The sequence below is a fragment of the Lactuca serriola genome, chromosome 3 (assembly GCF_051521515.1).
Source record: "Lactuca serriola cultivar US96UC23 chromosome 3, Lser_US96UC23_V15, whole genome shotgun sequence".
Lineage (NCBI taxonomy): Eukaryota > Viridiplantae > Streptophyta > Magnoliopsida > Asterales > Asteraceae > Lactuca > Lactuca serriola.
In genome coordinates, this window is record NC_136410.1 from 16,182,183 (window position 1) to 16,193,379 (window position 11,197).

The window sequence follows — 11,197 nt, forward strand, 5'->3', positions numbered from 1 at the left end:
ATAATATATGCAATATAGTCATGTAATCCTAAAATTGCAATGAAAAAGATGGAGTCTTATATATAGGCATTTCATCGAACATTTAGAGGGCAACATACATGTTATATGACAAAATACATATTGCATAAAATATATGTTACTAGTAATTCTGATAGAATACATGTTATATGACAGAATACATTCTCACAAAATATTGCATAATACATAGAATATGACAGAATACATAGAATACATTTTGACAAAATACATAGAATACATAAAATATGACATAATACATAGAATATAACATAATCCATGTCTAAGATTACTAGAAACTATGTTTTAAATATGAATTAGTCAATTTTTGAGAATTTGGCTTGAAACATCTCTTATGCATTTTATCAAACACCTTTTGTGCATTATCAAATTATCCTAACTTTACCTTGAAATACAATGTCAAACACCTTCAACAAGTTGTATTAAACACCAAACACCTTCATAACACCATGAATTGAACCGAAAGCAGGAGAAAGATTCATGATATCATGGGAAATCGATAGAAATCAATTACAGATGTTGTGATAATCAGAAATCAAATGCAGCTATACCAAACTTGAATTAAGAGAACGTATATCCGATTCCACTAGTGAATTTTCAGAACTGGGAGGTCTTAATTGGAAAGGAATTACCAACTTGGTTCAAATAAAATGCAAAGAAATACATCCAAACAGATTGCAATCATCGATTTTTCAGAAATGTCGTTCACAAAATCATTTATCCAAAACCAAACACATAAAATCGATTAAATAAAAAAACGAGTTCAATAGAAGAAAAAGAAACTTACAGGATGATTGGAGAAGAAATTTATCTGTAGTCATGGGTCTGGAAACTTGATGATTGATAGTGGAGATGATGGCCGCCATGGTGGGTTTCTTCTCCTGGTATAATGAAGGAGTCGATGGTAAAGATTGAAGAAGCAATTTAAGGACATATGGTGAGTGTTTTTCTAGGGTTAGCAAACTAGTTTCCCTGGACATTAAACGTTTTAAATATTTACCAAAATTAAATGTAGCCAAGATTACTATTATACCATTAACTGATTTATTATTGAATTTATTTTTTCTCAATTCTGATTGGTTATTAGAGGCACATAATACTTGTTGAAAACATTTGAACCTAACTCTCTCTCTCTCTCTCTCTATATATATATATATATATATATATATATATATATATATATATATGGTTGAGATCAGTTGAGAACTCAAAGTTTCCCGAGAACCCGAGAGCTAAAAGTGGAGCGTTGAATCAAAAGTAATTCGTTAAGGACATGATCGTCATCTTACCAATCTCATTTAATATTTAATTTTTTTGTGTTATTTAATATATTAATATAAATGTCTAAAAATTAACAAAATAACTCAAAATTTCGGATTTATATTTGAAAAAAAAATATCGATTTTTTACTTTTTTTTCGAAAAACATGAATTTTTCAAAAAAAAAAATGAAAAAAAATATTTTTTTTTAAATGCATTTTTTTTAAAGTAATTCCTTAAGGACATAATCGTCATCTTACCAATCTCATTTAATATTTTTTTTTTTGTTATTCAATATATTAATATAAATGTCTAAAAGCTAACAAAATAACTCAAAGTTTCAGATTTATATTTAAAAATCGATTTTTAATTTTTTTCGAAAAAAATGAATTTTTCAAAAAAAAATGATTTTTTTTTAAAAACTGTATCTTTTTTTCAAAAACAACTACATTTATTCTAGAAAAAAAAAACTGTATTTTTTTATTTGTCAAAAAAACTGCATTTTTTTCAAAAAAAAAAAAATAATGTGATTTTTATAAAAAAAAAGTGCAATTTTTTTCAAAGCTACATTTTTTTAACAAAAAAATCAACGTTTTAGGTGCATATATACATATTTTTTCAAATGCATATATGCATATTCTTATACTATAAAATTCGTAAATAAATTATAAAAAATCTCATTTTTATTAATCAATATATAAACATAATACAAGTATTTTATTCGATATAAAATAAAATATAGAAAAACTACAAAGATCCCTAGTGTTATCATTTCTTCATATCAAGATTTCTATATTTTCTTCAATTTATCACTTTTCACATCTTCAATATTTTCAACAAATTCTTCAAAACCTACAAGAAAATTTAAAAAAAAAAATTGATTAATGCAAGAACACTCAGAAAAATGCACAAGTATATATATCATGTAAGATTCACATGTGATTATTGTTGAATATGGTGTCTAAGTCCATAACTATATTTGGTATGTAGTTGACCCGACCCAGCATGGTCTATTTGGGTTGCATGACATCATGCACTTGGATAGACTAAATGAGAGAAATAAGACACTTATGGTTTATTAATATATTATAAGTTCTAATATATTAATAATAAGAATAATAATATTTAGTTAACATTGGTCAATAATTAATTTAGAATTAATTATGTGATCAAAAGAAGACTAATTAAATATATGGGTTGATTGTGTCAATCATCCATAACTTATATAATGGGTCAAGGCTCCATGGATTATCAAGTTGGGTTAAACCCATAAGATGCCCCATGGATGCTCCATGGGGGTTACATAACCCATGGGTCATGGAAATGAAAGGTCATGACAATTAGGGTTTACATGGTGTAACCCTAATTGTAACATACTATATAAAGAAGCTATTATTCACCATTTTCGACCACTAGAGTGAATCAAAAAGGGCTAGCCGAAAATCTAAGTGCTCTTATTCTCTTAGAGTTTATTCCAAGTGTACTTGGTGTTGTGTGAAGCATTTGAGGCATCACACTTGAGGTGCTAGGCTCACAAGGTTTCAAAGGAATCCAAGCTACAAAGAGGTATGTAAACCCTACTAACTATTAGAATAGAAGATCCCCATGTATGCTAGATAGGATTATGAACCTTGGAAAATCATTTTGCATGTCTCTTAGTCAAACATAGATCCAAAGTTTCTAGGGTTGCATGTACACCATAGGAGTGTTAGAATGCTCAAAACCCAACAGTGGTATCAGAGTCTAGGCTTGTTTGTTTGATACTTGATGCAAAATAGTTGAAAAATGAATTTTTTTTGTTCACCGCATGTATGAACTCGCCAAGTCCATGAAGAAATGCTACTCGTCGAGTCTGTTCATGCACTCGACGAGTAGAGGCTGCAGTGTCCAGATTTTCGAGTTATGCTGCTGGAAATGGACTAGAAATATTATCCTAAACTGTTTTGGTGTTTTAAAACGTGTTTTAGTTGGTGTAATGTTTATGCTAATCCATTTTCAATGGCTATTATCAAAAATTACAAAATAAGTTTGTTATGATTCTTGAAATTCTTGATAATCATGTTCTTGAACTTATGAATTTAGATGATCATAGGAATTATTTGTAACGTCCATGTTAGTTAATTCTTGATCATTATGTGTTTTAATGGATTCCATAACTTGTCCTCAAGTTATGGAAAACCAAAAGTCACACTTGAATTAAAACCATTAAAAGAACACAAGAGTTATGAAAATGAAGAGTCTTCATTTTAATACTCTAATAAAATCATAAGTTATGAGAAATGAAAAGTTTTGAAAGTTTACAAAACTTGCCGTCAGGTTTTGGAACAAGTAAAGTCATAATTAAAACTTTAGTTCCAACCCTTATAATTTTAAATATTAAAATTCAACCCTTATACTTTATAATATTATAAGTGAATAATAATTATATATGTATAAGATAAAAGTCATTTTACCATTAGTAGGCCTCATTCACGAAGCCGGTCTATAAGGGGTATAAGGTTGTTGCCTATAAAATGGCAACTTAATGGGTGTCCATTCTCACCCACCGCTTCCTTGATCGGTGGAGGGGTGTTAGCCGAAAAGGTAGAACAATGACTATAATTCTCATAATAAGTATTATGAATATACTAAAGTAACTAAACATTTATTAATTCCCAATCTTAGTTACTTTAGGAAAATGTGAATAAGGTGCTAATCCATGAAATTACACTTTGCACTTTGATTAAGTCGTTAGTGGAGCGTGTGTGGTTAACCGGCACACAAACTTGGACTTATCAAGGTAGGCAAAGGGTGACTTAATGTTTATCATAGTATCGTTGGAGCGTGTGTGGTTAACTGGCACTTCGATTGAGGGGTAATACATTAAGTGTACCAAGTAATTTGCATGGTTACTTCACACCTTGTTTTGTGATCTTCGGCATCCCAGTCACAAAACTTGAAGGGCACACTCGAGATTGAAACATGCCATTGAAAAGTTCAATGAATCTCAAAGAACCTAGGAATTTCTAAACCAATTAAAACCTAATAATATTTATTATGTTTTATTGTGGAAATTGGTGAATCGTCATTCACATACCTTCAAATATTTTATAGCTTGGATTACGACATCCCTCTTCTAAGTTATAAAAAATTGTGTTGGGTCCTAGCCTTAATATAGCATTTGGGTGCTTTATTAAGGACTATCCTGAAATCTAATCTAAACTTATTCCTTCATTCAGATGTCTTCCAAAAACAATGCTTCTGGCTCAAACCCTACTGGCTCCTTCTCTCTCATGAACCTTTGTGGTAGAGTCATCTTTGATGGATCCAATTTTATGGATTGGATCAGAAACATCAGGATGGTCACTCGCTATGAGGACAAAGAATATGTCCTTGATAGGGAGCTGAAGGAGATTGATGAGTCAACTGCTACCCTAGAGGAGATTGCTGCATTTCGGGCACATGAAAGGGATGCTACCAAAGTAGCATGTATCGTGACTGCCACAATGACAGCTGACCTCCAAAAGTCCTATGAGGACTATTAACCTTTTGAGATTCACATGGACTTGATGGATCGATACCATCAAAGTGCTCGTCAAGAGAGGTATGAAATAATCTCATCCATGATAACCACCCAAATGAAGGGAAATGAGTCCCTCACGACCCACATGCAGAAAATGCAAAGATTTGTGGATCGCTTGAAGAAACTGAATGTTGACTTTCCTGAGGAGTTAGCAATAGATATCATTTTGCACTCCTTACCTTCATGTTATGATCAATTTAGAATGACATACCACATGAATAAGGAAGAAGTTACACTTAGAAAACTTCAAGGACTCTTAAAGACTGCAGAAAGTAGTCTTAAGGGTAAGTCGGGTGTTACTACTCCTCCTACTCCTACTGCGGCTAATGTTTTGGCAATCGGGCATGGCAAAGGTAAGAAGAGAAAGAACCCTTCTAAGGGTACCAAGGGTAAGACCCTTGGAGGCTCCTCTTCAAGCAAAACCAAGAAAGGTTTTGTCACTCCTTCTGCTAACCCTAACAAGGCTGAATGCTTCTATTGCCATGAAAAGTCGCACTGGAAGCAAAACTGCCCTAAATACCAGCAAGATCTTAAGGATGGGAAAATAAAACTCAACCATGTAGGTATATACACTATATTGTCTAATAACTTACCTCATTCTAAGTCTTGGGTCCTTGATACAGGTTGTGGAATTCACATATGTTTTGATCTACAGGGACTAAGAAGAAGTGAGGATTTGGAGCATGGAAAGATAAACCTAATCATGGCGAATAGGAAAGTTTCACCTGTCACCAAGATTGGAGTTTATTCCTTGTAACTAGATAGTGGGTTTACATTAGACTTGAATAAATGTTGTTTTTCGCCAGAAATGGCAAGAAATGTTATTTCCTTTCATGCATTGTATAAACAAGGTTTCACCTTTTATTTTGATAATAAAAGTGGTGGTATTGATGCTTTCTATAATAGTGTTCTTTATTTTAAAGCATTACCTTGTGATGGTGTGTATGAAACTGTATATGTTCTAGATAATTTAGGAAATAATGTATTGTGTATCGATTCTTCCACTAGCTTAGATAAAGCATCTTTATGGCATTGTCGTCTTGGACATGTAAGAAAGAAATGCATAGGCCAACTCCAAAAGGATGGAGTCTTGGAATCATTTGACCTAAAGTCGGATGATAGTTGTGAATCTTATCTACTTGGAAAAATGACAAAGTCACCTTTTACTGGCACTTGTGCTAGGGGTGAAGGTTTGTTGGATCTCATACACACAGATGTGTGTGGACCCTTCAGAACCGCCACTAGAGATGCTAATCGCTTTTATGTGACTTTTATTAATAATTTTAGTAGATATGGATATGTCTTCTTAATCAAACATAAGTCGGAAACCTTTGATAAATTCAAAGAGTTTAAGCAAGAAGTGGAGAATCAGTTGGGCAGGAACATTAAGATGCTTCGATCCGATCGAGGTGGTGAGTATCTTAGTACCGAGTTCCTTGACTATCTTAAGGAATGTGGGATAGTCTCACAATTGACATCTCCCAGAACACCACAGTTGAATTGTGTAGCTGAGAGGCGCAATCAAACCTTGTTGGACATGGTTAGTTCCATGATGAGTTGAGTTTCGCTACCAATCTCATTTTGGGGGTATGCCTTAGAGACTGCCGCCCATATCCTTAATCTAGTCCCTACAAAGAAGGTTGCTAAAACACCTCACGAGTTGTGGACTGGAAAAGTTCCAAATCTAGACCACATCAAGGTTTGGGGTTGTGAGGCTTTCGTGAGATGCGAGACTCACGACAAGCTCGAACCTCGAAGTGAGAGGTGTATTTTCATCGGCTACCCACATAAATCTTTTGGTTATATCTTCTACAAGCCCAGTGACAATGTGGTCTTTGTAGCAAGAAGAGGAGTCTTTTGAGAGAGAGAGAGAGAGAGAGAGAGAGAGAACTCACAAGCTAAGGAGACAGTGGGAGGCAAGTTGACCTTGAAGAAATTCAAGAGTCAAGCGGTGAAGAAACCTCAAACCCAAGCCCTCAACCTGAGGAGGAAACTCCTGTTGAGCCGATTGAAGAGTCTATACCTCTGAGGCATTCCACTAGAGTTAGGAATTCACCTGAACATTATTATGGTTTCCATATTACTGTAGAAGGTGATACCCTTATCAGTGATAATACACTGATCAATTTTGGAACTTGGTTGACAATGTACCAGGTCGTAAGACAGTAGGGTGCAAATGGATCTTCAAGAAGAAGACCGACATGGATGGTAATGTACACACTTATAAGGCACGACTGGTTGCAAAGGGTTATTCTCAAACTCCGGGAGTTGATTATGATGAGACCTTTGCACCAGTGGCCAAGATTAAGTCTATTAGGGTTCTGTTAGCCATTGCTGCATTTTATGACTATGAAATATGGCAAATGGATGTCAAAACCGCCTTCCTTAATGGAAGTTTGGTTGAATATGTTTACATGAGTCAGCCAGAGGGTTTTGTCAGTACAGAATACCCTAATAGAGTGTGTAAGCTTGAGAAATCCATTTATGGATTGAAACAGGCACCTTGCAGATGGAATATTTGCTTCGATGAGAAAGTCAAAGAGTTTGGCTTTTCGAGATGTAAAGATGAATCTTGTATGTATGTAAAGGCTAGTGGGAGTATAGTTAGCTTTTTGGTACTATATGTGGATGACATACAACTCATAGGAAATGACATACCAACTTTGCAGGAAGTGAAATCCTGGCTTGGGAAGTGTTTCGCTATGAAAGACCTAGGTGAAGCTGCCTATATCCTCGGGATAAAGATTTTGAGAAACAGGAGTAAAAGACTAATTGGACTTAGTCAAAGTACCTACTTGGACAAAGTGCTGAAGAGGTTCGGTATGGAAAATTCCAAGAAAGGAGATTTACCTATTCAGTGTAATGCTTGACTGAGTAAAACTCAGAGCCCGAGTACAAATGAAGAGATAGCTGAGATGAGTCGAGTCCTATATACTTCCGTTGTAGGCTCGATCATGTATGTTATGACTTGTACTCGTCCTGATGTTGCTTTTGCTTTAAGCATGGTTAGCAGATATCAGAGTAATCCTGGCAAGGCTCACTGGACTGCAGTAAAGAATATTCTCAAGTACCTGCGAAGGACTAAGGACTGGGTCCTTACCCTTGGTGGGAGTGATGACTTGAAATTATCAGGGTATAGTGATGCTAGCTTTCAGACTGATAGGGATAATTTCCGCTCTCAGTCGAGCTAGGTCTTTACCCTAAATGGAGGGGAAATTACTTGGAAAAGTTCCAAGCAAGATACAGTGGCTGATTCCACTTGTGAATTAGAGTATATAGCAGAAAGTGAAGCAGCAAAGGAGGCTATGTGTCTAAGGAACTTCATCGGAGACCTTGGAGTTGTACCAACTATCAAGGAGCCCATGAAAATTTTCTGTGATAGTGAAAATGCAGTTGCCTTAGCAAAGGAACCAAGGGATCACGGGAGATCCAGGCACATCGACAGAAAATATCATTTCATCAGACATCAAATAGAAGAAGGAATCCTTGTGGCAAAGAGGGTATCATCAGATGAGAACCCAGCAGATTCCCTCACGAAGGGACTGAGTAGGGTTAAGCATCTTCAGCATGCTAGGTGCATAGGGCTAAGAGATAATATTAGTTTTTAGAAGTTAGATAATTTTGAAATATGTAAAATGTAATTGACATTTGATGATAAATAAAAGTTGTTATTTATGAGTAAAGTGTTGCTATCTATTGTCAATCATTTACTAGTATTTATTGTTGCATGTTTTGACTTCCAGAATAATTATGTTATGGTATATATCATATTATTCAAATTCTCCACAGTTAATCGTATGTTGGAAGTACATATGAATCAAGACTATCATGGGTTGGTTTGTAGAGGTCCAAGATGTTGGACAAAGGGGGCTACAACACTCATGAGTTCTCATAAGTTTTGAGTATTGGATTCAACCCGCGCTCACTGGTATCACTTCATCGAATTTATCTCGAGTGATCGTGAGACGGTAATATCATATAAGTCTTCAAACCTAGACATATGATTTGTTACCTATGAGTTGGTTATGCATTGATTGTATGAAAACGCATTGGTAACTCGATGTTACAAAACGTACCTTTGTGTGTAATTCAACAAGTAGTAGAGCAAACATATGAGTCGAAGTTTATCTGTTCCTTCTTGGATTAGAAGTGATATCTGGGCCCCTCGATGATTTTGTTTTGACCCATGTACCAGGCCCGGTCATAACTAAATTGATGTGTTCAATTAAGTTCTATGTCAAACAAATCGGAAATCGGGAAACAACTGCTAGACAATAGAAAGACATTGTTCCATGTGTTTGTCCGGCTGATATCTAGAACAAAGGATTATATGATCACTTATCTAAAATGGCACACCATCATCTTCTCAGTTCCGAGCAGGGCCGGTCCATTGATTTTTACTACCCGGGGCAAAATAAGAATTTTATGCCCTTATATATAAGATACGATACAGAAAACGTATCTATAAAATATTTATAAAATAAAAAATACAATAAATTTTATAATCAAACAAATAATACTAGCAAAAACCTACGAAAATCACCTAAAATGGAGTCTTTGTGCATTTTTTTGAAGCTAAAACATCTCTTATTTTTACAATAATCATATTTTGTAAAAAATAACTTTCATTACTTAAAATTGCTAGTATATTCAATCTTTTCTTAAGTCATGGTACTTCGAATATACAATTTCAAGAGCTTCAATTTTGAAAAACTTCTTTCCACGGAAGCATCCATTAACCCCACAACCAACAATATCATATACAACCTGCACATTAGTGAACATATCGATTGTTCTTGCATACTACACTTCTTCTTCTTCTCTTTTTGTTTTCTATTTTTAGAAGCACCTGATGGTTGTTTTCAGAGAAACATATTTAACACTCAACAAATCTAATTATAAAATATAAGCAACGAAAGATGCAACCTATCTAAAGTTTATGTTTTTCAATCTTCAAGATGTCAAGAGATCTGAAAAATTAACCACATAATACAAAATAAGAATCTATTTCTCAAAACTATTATATTATAACAACAAAATAAATGTATACCTTTCTGCTCCTCTCTAAAAGTAGATAGTCAAAAAAACAGAAAACAAAAATAAGAAATTATAAGTTCAATAAATAATTAAACGTCTTTATGCTTCCTGATTCACACCAAATAACAAGAACACAAAAGTTTAGAGAAGACAAATTAAAAAAAATGATGAGAAGGCATAGATTTTGATTCAAACATAGAAGAAATTTATAGCTTTCCATTGCCTCTAAAAGTCAACCAGATAGTAAAATGACATAAATAATAACTCAGAAGTTCAATTGATAATTAAATGTCTTTCATCCTCTTCATTCACATCAAAAAACAAGAACACAACGGTTACAAGACAGATTTAAAAAAAAAAAAACGAGAATGCAACAATTTTTTTACATAAATCAGATACAAACCACTAAACCAGCAATAGTTTGACTTAGAAATTAAAGCTCAAACAGAGGAATCAAATACAAAACAAAAACAGATTTGAACTTCAACTAATCATATAATCTTTGGTACTTTAAAAACTTTTTAACTAAACTCGAATTTAACATGTAAAGATAAAAAATTCACCCAAATCAAAGAAAAGAACCTAGAAATCAGAAAATGAAAAAAATATGAACTAAAGAAAAACTAAAAAGGAACTCACTGAAAGAATGAAGATTCATTCATTAGGAAGTCAGAAAAATCCAATAGGTGACACCGTGACAGGTCCTTTCTTTAATTCTTTCGTCGTCCCAATGCTTCATGTTGTAATGCCTTCCTAATCGGAACTCGGAACTCGGAACTCCGATTGCAAGATTGAAGCTTGAAAAAATCAAACTCTGAGAGCAGCTGATGATCGATTGAATACCTAAAATGTTTAAAGAGATCGAGAGAAAAGAAATCAGATGTCTATTTGATTTAGAATGCAAAATTGAGATAGAAATCATATACCGATTTACTGATTTAGAACATGACTCCTCAATCTCCACATATCTCTCAACTACCGAGTTTGATGATTGCAAATCTCAAGAATTTTGATTATTTTTCGGACGCAAATTACGCCCCCAGTAGATTTTTTCCTTCTTGGACACCACTCACAAATGGACCAGACTTAATATTGGGCCGACAAAATATATATAATAATACCTATTGTATAAAAATAATGCCCCCAAAATTTTTATGCCTTGGGCCTTGGCTTAACTTGCCCATGTATTGGGCCGGCCCTGGTTCCGAGAGACCTTAAAAGAGCTACGATTGTTGATCGGTTCCTGAAGTCATACTTGCAACTATAGTTATTAGACTTATCCAAGTGGGAGACTGTTGGATAT